The 13,468-nt window shown below is 48.4% G+C and overlaps 1 pseudogene; it reads left to right on the top strand.

The window, feature by feature from the left end:
• Window positions 1-7,951: 7,951 nt before the first annotated feature.
• Window positions 7,952-12,898, top strand: LOC121047606 (annotated as a pseudogene).
• Window positions 12,899-13,468: the final 570 nt, after the last annotated feature.

Below are 13,468 nucleotides of genomic sequence, written 5' to 3'. Positions count from 1 at the left end.
CCTCCCAATTCTTGCGCGAGAAACTTTGAATTTCAGTGCTTATTTCAATGAATGGTGCTGTTAGAAAAACATTTTAACGAAAAATAATGCAATACTGTTTGGTGACCTATTCCAATCTCGAATCCTTTCTGTCATACTCACCTATGTGGGCACTGCAACATCATCTGTTAAAAAAAAAGCATGGATCTCGACGACGACAGCCTGCTTCTGAATAAGCTGTCCAGATATGGCACTCCTAAAAAACTATTCCAGCATAGCGTGCAAAGAATGCCACACCAGCGGTGCAAGTGTTGCTGGCACCACAAGGAACATGTCGAGGTGATCATCCACCGGCTTCAGGGTGTCTGGCATCTGCATCAAAAATAGTGTAAATCAAGACCCAGACACCTAATAATTATCACCCCACCTTGAGATCTTGGCTTTTCAACTAGATTTGGGGATTAAGGGATCGAAGCTAGGAAGGATTGGAGGGCAGGACGCCTTGACGTGTCTCTGACTGGGGTGTTTACTGCCCTATACCTCCCATGGATCAAAAGCCGTCCCAAAGTGGCAACAAAATATGTTACGGGAGCCAAAGTGCCATGCTGTCAGATGCCGGCAAAGTTACGACAGAGAAAACGAGCAGATGCAAGTGTGGCTGTTGTCGTGGCGTCCCACCTTGTGACAATCAAGTGAGCACAAACTATTGTGCAGCTCTTGGCACAACAAATTAGGCAGCTGCCATACGCACATCGACTCTTCTGGCACCGCCAAAATTCTTGACGTGGCAGATTTTTATAAAAAAAAGTAAGCAAACGTAAAACAACGCATTGCAAGCGTCCCGGCTGGTGCCTTTGTTGCAATCATGTTCACATGCACGTAAGGGCAACTTCGGCAGGCTTGCAGTTACACATGCTTCGTCGCGCGGGCGGAGACAACGGCTGTTTGACCGAAACCGAAACCATGCCACTCCGCGCTTTGTCACCAACTGCATGGTTCCCAAAATAGTATGCAAAATGTAACTGTCCAGCATACGACAATAAACAGTCCAGCGACTCGTACTTGCCAGGCCGGCAGGCGAGGTACAGGCTAAACACACAGAAAAAAAGAACCTGAGCGTATTGATGCAAGACACTGCGAATCAAGGTCAAAAAAGTTCTTGGAGCGCTTCGTGGAACGACTTAACTCGAGACAAACAAGCACGCTGTGCGGGTTCAGCGTGCAGACATTGCCTTCTTTGCTTTAGCTCACTTCTCTTCACCAACTTTCTTTCGCGGCAGATTTTTCACGTACCGGGGTCCCTCTCGAAAGAAAGCCCACCAGGAAAAACCTAAGTAATCAAAACTTCGCCAAGCAGTCATTGAGTTAGAGAGGGATTTTTATAGCAGCGTATGATTTAAACAAGAGCAGGAATTTCGATGCGTTTCAGTTTAGTAAGCGCCATATCTGCAGCGACGTGGGGACGGCAACACACGACGTCGCGCGAGCGCTTCAGCTCAAAAAGTTACTCCCGCCGCGCAAAAACGTGGTTTTGTCTCACAGCATGACGGCATGTTTGGCACCCGATACACTAACGTCTGAGAGTCCGCACACGCCCGCGTCTACCGATAAAAAAAAAAGAAAAGACGCGAGACGAGATTTTTGAGACGACGAGTGCACGAAACGCGAGACGTCGGGAAAAATCATGCAAGACCAAATAGACGATTAATACAGGGTACTTCGTGTCGGGTGGCGTATTGTGCGACCTAGCTTACACATGCTCAGTTACGGTTCTCAGTTTCGTTTCGTTTTTGAAAGGCGACCAAAATTGCTTCTTTGGCGCAGGCTTGGCACAGATTAGCCATATTACGGTGAAATGTAGCAGGATGTAGCAAAGTTAGCCCCTTGGTGCAGTTTGGCGCAATTGGCGCAGCAATCACATCACTGCACTGTTTATAAATGTGTCTCACCCATGCCTGGACAGATGCCTCCGAGTCATCAATGTCCGCAAAGACGTCCTCGCGTGGCTTTCTGAATATGGAGGGCATTATGCTCATTGACTGCATGTAATTGGCCACCACCATCAACATTGCCCCGAATGTGGCTACCCTCAGGTGATTGCGCGATTTACGAGAAGCTGCCAGGGAAAGGGGCGGCAGGTACACTCTTGCAGCATGACCAATGCCCATCCCTACATTCACCGTACTCCCTCGGCCTAGCCCGCAGTGACCATCAGCCATTCAGCACCATGAAAAAACCACCTATGAGGACCCTATTTCATGGACAGTGGTGAACTCGAAGCGGCGGTCCAGGCGTGGGTGCGAAGCACTGCCAAAGAGTGGTCCCAGAACGGAACGGAAAGGCTGCCACACCACTGGAACCAGTGCGTTCGTCTCCAGGGGGTCTACGTTGAGGAGGTCGACACGCCTACCGACCCCTAAGTGGACAATATCTGCGGAAAAATAAATCGTAAATCAGTATGGTACGCCCCCCACATGGCTGCACTGCCTTGACAAGTATAGTATGGGAAGGAGGAAATTTTTTATTTTTTGGAGTGCATGGCCTGCAGTGGCATAGCCAGAAATTTGTTTCAGGGGGGTGTTTTACATTGCTGGTGTGTGTGTGTGTTGGGGGGGGGGGGAGGGGGTATACTTTGCATCGCTGGGCGAATGGAAGGTTTCTAGTTCGCATTGCCATTGCATTGTAAACGGTGCACGAACCAGAGCAATGAGCCTTCAATGACTGCCTTTTTGTGCAGTTTCTTGACCAAAAAGCGTGCAAACACCGTCTAAAGCCCCTTCTGACAATTTGGATACTGGAGTAAAGAATATGACTTTTGCCGATAGGGTTGGAATATAAGTCTCCACTTGCCTTCTAGAGGAAAGACGTAGTGGCATCCATGAACTCAACAGCAATCTGTGCCTATGTCATCGTTCTCAAGTTTTTGATTGTTTTGACCAGAGAACATTGCACTCGCTTGGGACACCCAAAAATTGAAAGGATGCATTATCGAAATACCGAAAATAAAAAATGCTGAAAGAACAAACCGCCGAAATCTCAATTAGCCGAATCACCCGGTACCAGAGACCAAACAATTCCAAAATATTATGTTCGACACGAACCTACAGGGTTCTAGATTGAGAAAGTGGAAGAAACATTTGTTCTGCCAGAAGAATTCTTTGTTTGTTGAATATGATCTGATAGTTTGTGCGTATTTCCCAAAGAAGGCTAAGGATTTTGAGCTTGTCCCAGTTGCCCAAAGCGGCTGTCAGGCTCTCTTCTCGCATGCTTTGCTTCTTGTGTGGTAGATGGCGAGGTTCTAATCTGATTTCTGCCTCGATGTCGTCTTCGAGCGCAGCTTGCACATTTTTCATGCTCCTAATTTGGCGGAAGACACTTCCATGATTCCAACACACTGGTGCAGGTAGCATCTGCCAATACCGTACCCAATATGGCGACCAGATATGTACGCATTCTCACCTTTCGGCGTTTTGCTGTTCGGCATTTTATTTTCCGACGTTTCAATGTTTGGCCTTTACATTTTGATTTTCGTCATTTTGATATCGGCCCCTGTTTTGATGGGCTTGAAGGTCACACGCAGAGACCAGACCAGGTAAAAGGACGAGGATGTCTGAGCTGAAGGTGCCAACTGTACTGTCGACGTTGACAGTTCACTTGAAGCAGTTGATGTTTGTTTCTTCTCAAAAAGATTGCCCAGCATCAACTTAGCTGGCATAGCTAAGCTCATTTTTAAGAGAGCAACAAGGCATTGATGCACGCAAGATAAAGTAGGTGTATGCAGTTTTCTGAACTCTTAGCTCTGAGAAACAAAGTGACTGGAGCATCCTTCCCCAACACGGTTGCGAATTACTGCGTCAATATCATAACTTCGTGCTTATTTATTTGTTGCTTTGAAAGTGTTGTTCTGTAGTATAGTGCTGGTCCAGTCCATGAAGCTAGCAGGAAAGAATCTAGAAACAGTAATTCTTCGTTTTTCCGAACATGGGAAAATGCAAAAGCTACGGCATCAGCAAGCCAATCAGGGCGTGTAAGAACAATGCATGTGACAACGTAATGTCTTAGTGTACTCCTCCTGTGGAATCTTGGCACGTGCTTAGCTCCGTCGCTCAGACTGGCCCACAAGGGCAATAGCTTTCACCCTTTGTTGAGTTATGCTAAGACAGAAAAGCAAGGAAACTGCATGAGACGAATACAATCTCGGGAGTGAGTTAATCTTCGCCTCTCGTTGACAAAGTAGGACTTTCAAGCCTTTGCGGCCACCTGCTCTCTGCGAGCTTGTAGAGGGGCTTCAGGCGCTAATTCGGCTCTGTTAAGAGACACCATTTGAGCAAGCTGCGAGCCAGACTTGGGTTTCTGACACGGACTGCGTTATCTTTGTCGTTTGCGCCAAAGCCAAACGTGTGGGATATCCACTGCTCTCTCGAGAGACAGAGAAAGGGAGAGAGAGGGAACCTTTATTAGTTACACCATAATCCGGTGCTTGATTGGGGCCACCAGTGCTCACCCGGTACAGCATGGACATGCTGTACCAGTAGGAGCGGTAGTGTATCAACGAGTTGAAGCTGGGGGGGCGAGCCAGCCTGCCTAGTCAGAGGGTCGAGAAGGGTGAAAAAGAGGGAGGTAAGGGAGCATTGGGCATGGGTACAATGCCAAAGCATATGTACATCCGAGGTGTGGCCTTCTATTGCTCTCGACGAGGCGAGGCCGTCTCGGCAAGAGACGAGGCCATGTGAGTGTCATATATTTCATAGTGCTATTGTTGCATAACATTGCATCTAAACAGAGCAAGAAAATGACATATCTAAACTGATAACCGCAAATGCAAGGAAAAATAGCTCTCCATGATCTGGCCTAACAGGAAGAAGTGTAACGCTCGAAGAGGGCGGTCTCATCAGAACAGTTCGTTTAGAACATATAAGATTATGTGTAGTTTATAGTGGACAGCAGCTGGAAGTGTTCGTGTTTCTGTATTGAACAAATGTCTGGGTGGTAAATAGGCAGGCTGCTTCTCATTTAGTCTCTTGAAAGCCTCCCTGGAGCGCTATATTGCGCCTGGACAGTGGGGGTTATGATTAATTTCACTATCGGCAACAAAAACAATTCATCGACCGCTTCCCAGGATGGTGCTAAACGTTCATCTAGCCTAACAACAAGTTATTACAAGTACGTATGTACGCTGTGAATCGGACATTGAACGTAGTTGCCGAGGGCACGGTTCTCACCGAGACATGGTGAGTTTGCTCACGCGCAAAGCATGACATCGTACTCACTCGCTGGCACTTGCGCCCATCCCTTGCTGCCCGTAGTGCCACATGTTAAGGTAGGCCAACCTCAACACCTCAGGGTTGAGGCACAGGGCCTCGAAGTCCGGGTGGCCCGTTACGCAGCCCCGCCTGCCCTGCTGCTTCCGTGCGACGGCCGGGTATTCGCGGCAGCAGACGCACTCGACGACGGTCTCCATCGGCGCGCAGGAACCACATAGACACCTTCACAGAAAACACGCATCAATTACCCATTAAAGCGGGGTATAATGGAGCGCACCACGTACCAGTCTGTTCCCAAGCCGCCCGGTTCCATCGTCGGGTGCGTCTTCCAGCTCTTGCGGACTCGCTTCACCGCGGCGCGGCCGTTCGTCGTTGCCACAGTCGGTGCCCGCGGCGCTGCGTTCGTCGACGTCGCGTATCGGGGTCGAATCATAGGATATGGCACCCATGTCCGCAGTCCGTTCCAGGATTTCGAGCTCTAGAGACGTTAGGTCCGAAAGGTCCATAGCGCGACCGTGCGATGCGACGGTGCGGTGCCAGCGGTGCGACGAACGACGAATGCTGAGCACAAAGTCCGGGCAACTTTGCTCCGGGCCCTTTGACGACGGTCCGCGCGTGTCCGCGTGTTAGAGAGATTCCTCCGCGGGTCGGCGGTCGGTGACGCGCAGTGACACTGGAATCCTTCGATTGCCATTGGCTGATGCGTAAAGAGATGCCCCTCCCGTCTTCCGGGGTCATCTCAGAAAGGGGGGCGTGCCGGGAACTTTGATAGCAATTTTAATAGGGAAATCCGCCGCGCATGACCCTAATTTTACGATTTTTAGGATCCTTAGGACCCGTAGACTGAGTTACCGCCATAAACAGACCATCGCAGAACGCTCCGGAGGGCCCCTTTAACGACATAAAAAAACTAGCTGGTTTGCGTGTATGTTTGCTTGTTTCTTTAATTCTATTTTACTTTCCGCGATGAATTTTCAACAAGTTCCTCCTGTTACTTGTATCAATGCAAAATGGACTAAGGGTTTTTGAAGTATCTAGTGTGGTCAAAGTGTTTTTTTCGCACGCTTTACGGTTGCTGCTGTAACCAGTTTTTGTTGTTGGTGGTTTGGGGCCAGTCGAAGAGTTTACACAGTCTTTTCCCCATCCCTCTATGAAGATTGTATTTTCGTTGGGAATAAAGAAATTAGTATTATTATTATTAATATTATTATTATTAATATTACTGCTAGCTTTTTATAGGCCTCCTTCAGGTTATCTTTCGACATTATTGAACGAACTCCGAGATACGCTTCATAATTTACAGTCTATTGAAGACATTTGTCTGAATGGCGACTTTAAAATTGACACGCTTAAGCCAACCAAGACTGTTGTTTGTGATTATCTTAACTCCTTGGCACTCTTTGGTATTGATGGTTTAATTCTTGCTCCCACCAGAGAATAACTTCAAGAAGATCATATTGTGGCGTCATGCCTTGATCATATTAATGCACGCGCACCGGATATAGTGGCAAATCAGCACTAATAAAGCAAAAACTTGCTGACCATTAGTTTGTGGCCACATTGCCACATTTGTGGCCACATTGCCACAACTTAATGTTAAATCACCAAAACAGACAAGAAAAAGAATTGAAATAATTGATCGAACGAAGTTTGATAACTTGCTTAGGATGAACAATTGAAACATTTTTTTTATCTACTGACTACTTTGACGACGTTTACAGCAGGTTTAGAAATGAATTGGTGCCTTCAGGATAAAAGCAAAAAAGGTCATCACTGTGAGGAGACGTCGAAACGAACATGACTGGTTAAGTGGTGCAGTTTTGTTAGCAATAAGATCTAAAGATGCCCTTTGGGCACGATGCCGACGTTCTCCGAAAAATGCTCAGTTGAAAACACAATTTTGCACTATACGAAATTGTCTAAACGTGCTGATACGTACGGCAAAAAGAAAATACTTTCGAGGTAAATTTTTTAAAGGAAGGTCAAATCTATCATATATCTGGTGCTTGGTGAATAAACTACGCGTCAAGGGGATTAATGAATCAATTGATCACACACCCGAGAAAGCATCCGGTCACGATACAATGCAACTGGTTGATAATTTTAGTAAGGTCTTCGCTAAATTCTCCGGAGTAGCTCGTGATGATGCTCCGTTTTTAGCGGGGTCTCTAGACTGAAATGATTCCTCGACTTTCCTTCCCCAGATAACTGAGCTTGATGGATGTTTTGCTCCGATTCTGCTGTGTCACCTCGGCCGTATCACGGGAGGAGGCAGCGCTTGGCACGGCGAGAGTGCAGAAGATTCGGAAGCCCCAAGCATGATGATGGCAGTTGCGGCTGGGCCAAGTCACGCTGTTATCGTTGTGGACGTCATGGACATCTGGCAAACAAATGCCGAAGCCGCGCTGCACTCCCGAACCAATCCAAAACGTCAGCTTGTGCGAAAACCTTGACTGCGGCAGAAGCAGCGTCAGAGCAGGACAGCAGTGAAAATGCACATATCTGGACTTTGGTGTCCGCAAGAAAAAACTGGCTCGAACCACCGATACGCCGCACATTCGCATGGGGTGGCGTGGATCTACCGATGAAAGTGGCTAAGAGTTTCCTGTGTGTGTGATATCCCGGGAGCTGTTCGAGAGGCATCGCAACCACTGCCCAAATTGGAACCGTCACTCGTAAAGTTGTCCTGCTATACGGGACGGGTACCGATGCTGGGGAACCTCAAACTTTCTGTGCGCTACAAGAATGTCTCCGTGGACTGCATGCTAACTGTGATAGACTGCTCAGGACCCAGTCTATGTAATCATGATCTGCTGTCCCAGCTGAACTACGTAGGGGCTCCGGTGCTGCAGTTGGCTACTCAAGACATCGCAGGTACAGACCAGGGAAGTAGCGCAACAGTGCACAGCATATTTGGGGACTACCAGGACGTTTTCACCAAGGACTTGTGCCTAATCAAGGGACCTCCAGCCAGCCTACACCTAAAGAATGGAGCCGTTTCCAAATTCTGTAAGGCAAGAACTATTCCGTATGCGCTTCGTGATAAGCTGTCACAATTGTTAGACAGGTTAGTCTCGCTGGGTGTACTGTCGCCTTCTACACACTACCAATGGGCAACTCCAATAGTGCCTGTGCTAAAGAAAGACGGAAGCGCAAGAATCTGCGCTGATTTTAAAGGCACCTTAAATGGAGTCTGTGCAATCAAACAGTACCCCCTGCCCGTTATTGTGTATATGTTTGCGGGTTTAAACACCGGCGAGTGGTTTAGCGCTCTGGATTTACGGGATGCATATATAGTCAGGTTCCCCTCGGTAAAGCCTCTCAGAAACTTTGCGTGATAAACACACATAAAGGCCTAGTTTGTTAGAATAGGCTGCTTTTTGGGATTTCGTTCGCACCGGCAATTTTTCAAAGAAAAATGGATGCAGTACTGCTCAAAAGTCAAATTTGCAGGTTTTACGTGCCAAACCAACGACGGGCATCTGGCACGCCCCAGCGGACGACTGAGGATTAATTTGGACCACATGGGGATCTTTTGACGTGCAACCGAAAGCTCGGTTACACGGCGCCTCCTCCGCAATAAGCCTCCGTCCGATTGCGGGCACCTCGGCCGGGGAGGCCTGCAGGGCGTTCAGGCCTATCTTGATGACGTACTGGTATCAGAAACAATGGGTGATAACGGTGAACACCTAAGAGCGGTGCTAGAACGTGTCAGACAGCACGGCATAAAGCTGAGACCTGACAAATGCAAATTTTGCCAACCAGCCGTCACCTATTTTGGTCATCACATAAACCGTGAAGGTCTTCACCCTACCGAGAGGAACGTAGAAACTATCGTACACGCCCCTAGCCCACGTGATATCGGTAAGCTGCGTTCTTTTCTAGGAAATCTCATATTTTATTCAAGGTTTTTGTCGAATATGTCGAATTTTCTGTTGGCATTCAACAAAGCTAGGGAAAGTCTTTAAAGGGACACTCAAGCGGTTTTTGGAGAAGCTACTTTTTGGTGCGATGGTGTTAAGGAAGTGTCAGTGAATGAGTATCTTCAGTTTTAGAAGGCAGAAACGCCTATTAATCACGCAGGAATAAAATACGTGCGGACTCTTTTCTGTACTTGCAAGGACCAATGAAATGATCGTATGTTTGAAAATTTTGGCGGTCTTTTTAAAGTTTCGCTAAAAAAACAATTTTCAGTTCATTTAAATATGTTGTGCATGATAATTCCACAAGATGTAAAATATTTCTAGTTTAGAATACGCGATAGCGCAATTATCGTTTCACAAGCAAGGGACTACGTTTTCTATTTGCCTTCCTCCGCGGGGGGTGAATTTCCCGTTCCCCAGGGATGCGCGGAAGCGCACGTACCTCCGCGTGTTGCAGGCCGGTCGTGCCGGTCGCGGGCCGGCCGGCTCCTTCTATCCGCAAACGTGGCGTCGGTGGTGATCGTCGGAATGGACGGCCTGGTGAAAGCTCATCGTTCCGCGTAAAAGCGCTATGCTTGACTGTGAATTTTCGTCGTGTTTCGCTATAATAACCCAGCACGTACTAGAAGGGAACATCCACCTACTCGTGCGGCGATGTCGTGGCGGCACTCTCAAGATAGCAGAAACGCCCGTGCCGTCGTGTTTGTTTACTTCGACTACAGTGGTGCTTTCTAAGCATTTGTGTCCTCGAACATCGCCCGGATTTCTGATTTGGCGCATTTCATCCGTGTGCTCAAGTTCAAGGTATTACTGGCGCGTACCGTACAAAGGATACGAATTTTCACGCGTTTTCATCACCGGAGAAAAGTGATTAGTGTTAGCAATCCTGAACGCTCGCAACGTCTATCTGATCACGAAATCATATTTCTACGTTGCTATATCGCTGCTAAGATTACATTGTCTTTTGTAATCGTAGAAAATGCGTGTGGCGATATTTGTACTATTGCAATGTCGTGTATTAGAGTCGTGATCATCCAAGACGGCGCTGCATCTTTTTATTTTATTTTTTTCATTCGCTGTACCCTGCAAGCCTATTAAGAAAAAATAATAAAGCTTTAGACTAGAAAACTGTCTGTCTATATTCTGTTACGGCATTGAGTAGCAGTGCGTCCCCTTTTTTAGAGGGGCCGCTGACACAGCTGACGGCGGCGTACAGAAGCGGTCGCCGTGCTGACGACCCGCTGCGCTTGTTGTGGTGGTTACAGCTAGGTGTGTGTACGCGCGGCGCAGTGCGGTCGTTCCGGTTGCAACGGACGCAGTCGTAGGTACGCGCTCGTTGCACATGTCTGAACCAGCCTTCCCCCCGTTCTCCCGAGGCGAAAGTCAACGTGGCGACTCGTTTGACATCACGTACCAGAGGTAACGCTGCGATGTCAAACGTTGGTTTGGTTACGACTTGCCCCAACCGCAAATCGAAGAACGCCCGAAAAGGTCTGCGTTTCGTCGTCCTCGGAACCCGAACATGACACCGAAGCGCTGCTATCGTCCACATCGCACGTCGGAGTGGCGTCATAGGAAATCATCCCCAGGTCGGCTGTCCGCCGAAGAACTTCAACCTCTAACGGCGTCAGGTCCTCGAGCGTAGAGAACTCCGCCATGATCGAAGCTCGAATGACAAAGAGGTTCGGCCGATGCAGCTACCTCGGGATCACTGCGCGACGGAACGTCGTCCAACGCCATTGGCCAGAGATCCTTTTGATAAGCGTGCGACGACCAATGAGTGTGGTTTCGTTTTCGGATGGATCCGAGGTTTGGCAGCCTTCAATTACATTTTTATTAAAGAAATAATCACCATATGACTATACTTTTTGGTTTTTAGGGATACTTAAGGCGACTAAATTCAGCTGTCATTATCAAAACACAAACTCAAAAACCACTTGACTGCCCCTTTAAGCGGCCCAAATCTTTGCACATTTCTATCCGTCGAAGGAGTTGAAGTTGGAATGCGATGTTTCCTCATGCGGCTTGGGTGCAGTTCTGTATCACACCATGGGCAACGTCCATAGACCAATCGGTTTTCGATCTAGAACATTAACCAAAGCGGAGCGAAATTATTCACGGCTGGAACGAGAAGCGCTAGCGCTCGTGTTTGGTGTCACAAAATTTCACGATTATCTTCGAGGCCGAGAGTTCACCCTGGTTTCTGATCACCAGAAACTCGTGGGCCGCTGAGATCAGACCGCCAGACACCAGCAATGGCTGCCGCCCGGATTCAGCGCTGGGTGCTCTACTCGGGTGGCTACAACTGCAAGTTGCAGTACGTTCCCGGGAGGCAGCTACTGAATTCGGACACCCTCAGCAGACTGCCGCTGCGATCGACAGAGTCAGCGGCCGATGGTGAGCCGCCAGAGTATGTCTTGACTTTGGAAAGTTTAGACGAGGGGGTCGTAACAACCCACACTAACTCCACGTTAACTCCACGTTAGCTCACGTCAAACGTATCAAAATACACGGTTGGCCTAGTGGTAAAATGTGGCCATTTCAGTCCTTGCGTTCATTTTACGACCGTAAGCTTGAGCTGTCGGTGGCGCACGACCTGGTGCACTGGGGAAATCGAGTTATTATCCCGGGCAAAGCCTAGGAGAGAATCTTAAAACTGTTTCACGAAACACACCAGGGCTCCTCAGCTATGATGTCTGCGGCACGGTCTTTGATTTGGCGGCCGGGGCTAGACCGTGACATTGAAGAACTATCAGCTCACTGCGGGAGTTGCGCAAATAAATTTCCCATGCCGACGGCAGCCCCACCGGTGAATTGGCCACAAACCCAAGCCAAATGGTCGCGCATTCACATAGACTTTGCGGGCCCGCTAGAAGGCAAAATGGTGCTAGTGGTCGTGGAGACCCATGCTAAATGGATCGAGGCCGTGCCCATGAAGCACGCCACCACGGCAAGCACGATTAGCTGTTTGCGCAGCATTTTTAGCCAGTTGGGTGTGCCGCGTGCTATAGTTTCTGATAACGGAACCCCGTTCACCAGTGAGTAGTTCGCACGTTTCGCAGAAAAGAACAACATTACGCATCTGCGGACAACGCTTACCACCCGCAATCAAACAGAGCAGCAGAAAGAGCAGTACGTACAGTAAAGAATGGCCTCCAAGAAATGGAAGAAGGAAAAATGGACGAAAATCTGACACGGCTTCTGTTTAACTACAGGCGGACGCCGCGGAACATTGGAAAATCGTCCTCAGAGATGCCTTTGGGGTATCAGATACGATCTCGCTTGGACTCGTGTTTTCCTCCAACTGACGCAGAGCCTTTCAAAAGACCCAACGACTGGATGGTTGTCCCAGAAAGTAGCGTCTACGTGCGCAACTACGGGGCTGGTAATAAATGGATGGCAGGGCGCGTCAATTCTACACTGGGCTCTCGCATGGTGACTGTAGAAAGCCCGTCAGCAGTTGTTTGACGCCATATCGATCAAGTACGCCCTCGCCATGACTTACCGCCCATGAGTGCGCCAGGCCTGAGCACGGGTGCTCCTCCAAGAAACTCGCCGAAATTAAAGGGGACGTCAGAACGAGCGTTGTCCTTGCGCATTCCAAGCCCCGACGGCTGTCTGCCGGGGCTTGGAATGCCATCTCCCACAGGGAAGTTTCACCTAGGCGATTCTAAACAAACTCTTCGACGATCCACAAAACAGCGCAACCCAGTGCAGCACTTTCCATTCTAAGAAAAGGCAAGTGTTGTGATCGGGTTCTGCTGTGTCACCTCGGCCGTATCACGGGAGGAGGCAGCGCGAAATTCCTCCCCCCCCCCCCCCCCCCTTCGTGTTTTCGTTTCCGGCCACTCATGATTTTTAGCGACTGAAGTCATAGTTGTCCCGCTCTCCCTCTGTTTAACAACTTTTCCTCCCGACTGATATATGTTGCGTTGTGTTCGAATAAACCGTTGTTGTAGTTGTAGCACTCGCTTCGTTTGGCTGGGCGCAACCACCGGGGAGTTGGTGGCGATGTAACAATGTAAAAACTACGCTTGTCAGTTTTAATTCAAACAAGGCCCCTGATACAGGTGACATCAGTGCAGAAGACCTGCGGAGAAATTATGATTTTTATAAAACTAGTGCTCCTTTATATGTTAAATCGTTTCATTTCCAATGAAAAAATCCCGGATGATTTAAAGGGTGCCTTTGTAAAGTCTTTATTCGAAGGTGTACATCGTAAGAAACTTAATAATTACCGTCTAATTTCAATTTTACCTTTTATAGTGCAAATTCTGGAAAAGCATATCTTCAATATTAGGG

The sequence above is a fragment of the Ixodes scapularis genome, unplaced genomic scaffold (genome assembly GCF_016920785.2).
Source record: "Ixodes scapularis isolate PalLabHiFi unplaced genomic scaffold, ASM1692078v2 PGA_scaffold2__306_contigs__length_199485367, whole genome shotgun sequence".
Lineage (NCBI taxonomy): Eukaryota > Metazoa > Arthropoda > Arachnida > Ixodida > Ixodidae > Ixodes > Ixodes scapularis.
The sequence above is the reverse complement of the archived record's forward strand: the minus strand, read 5'-3'. Positions and strand labels throughout refer to the sequence as shown.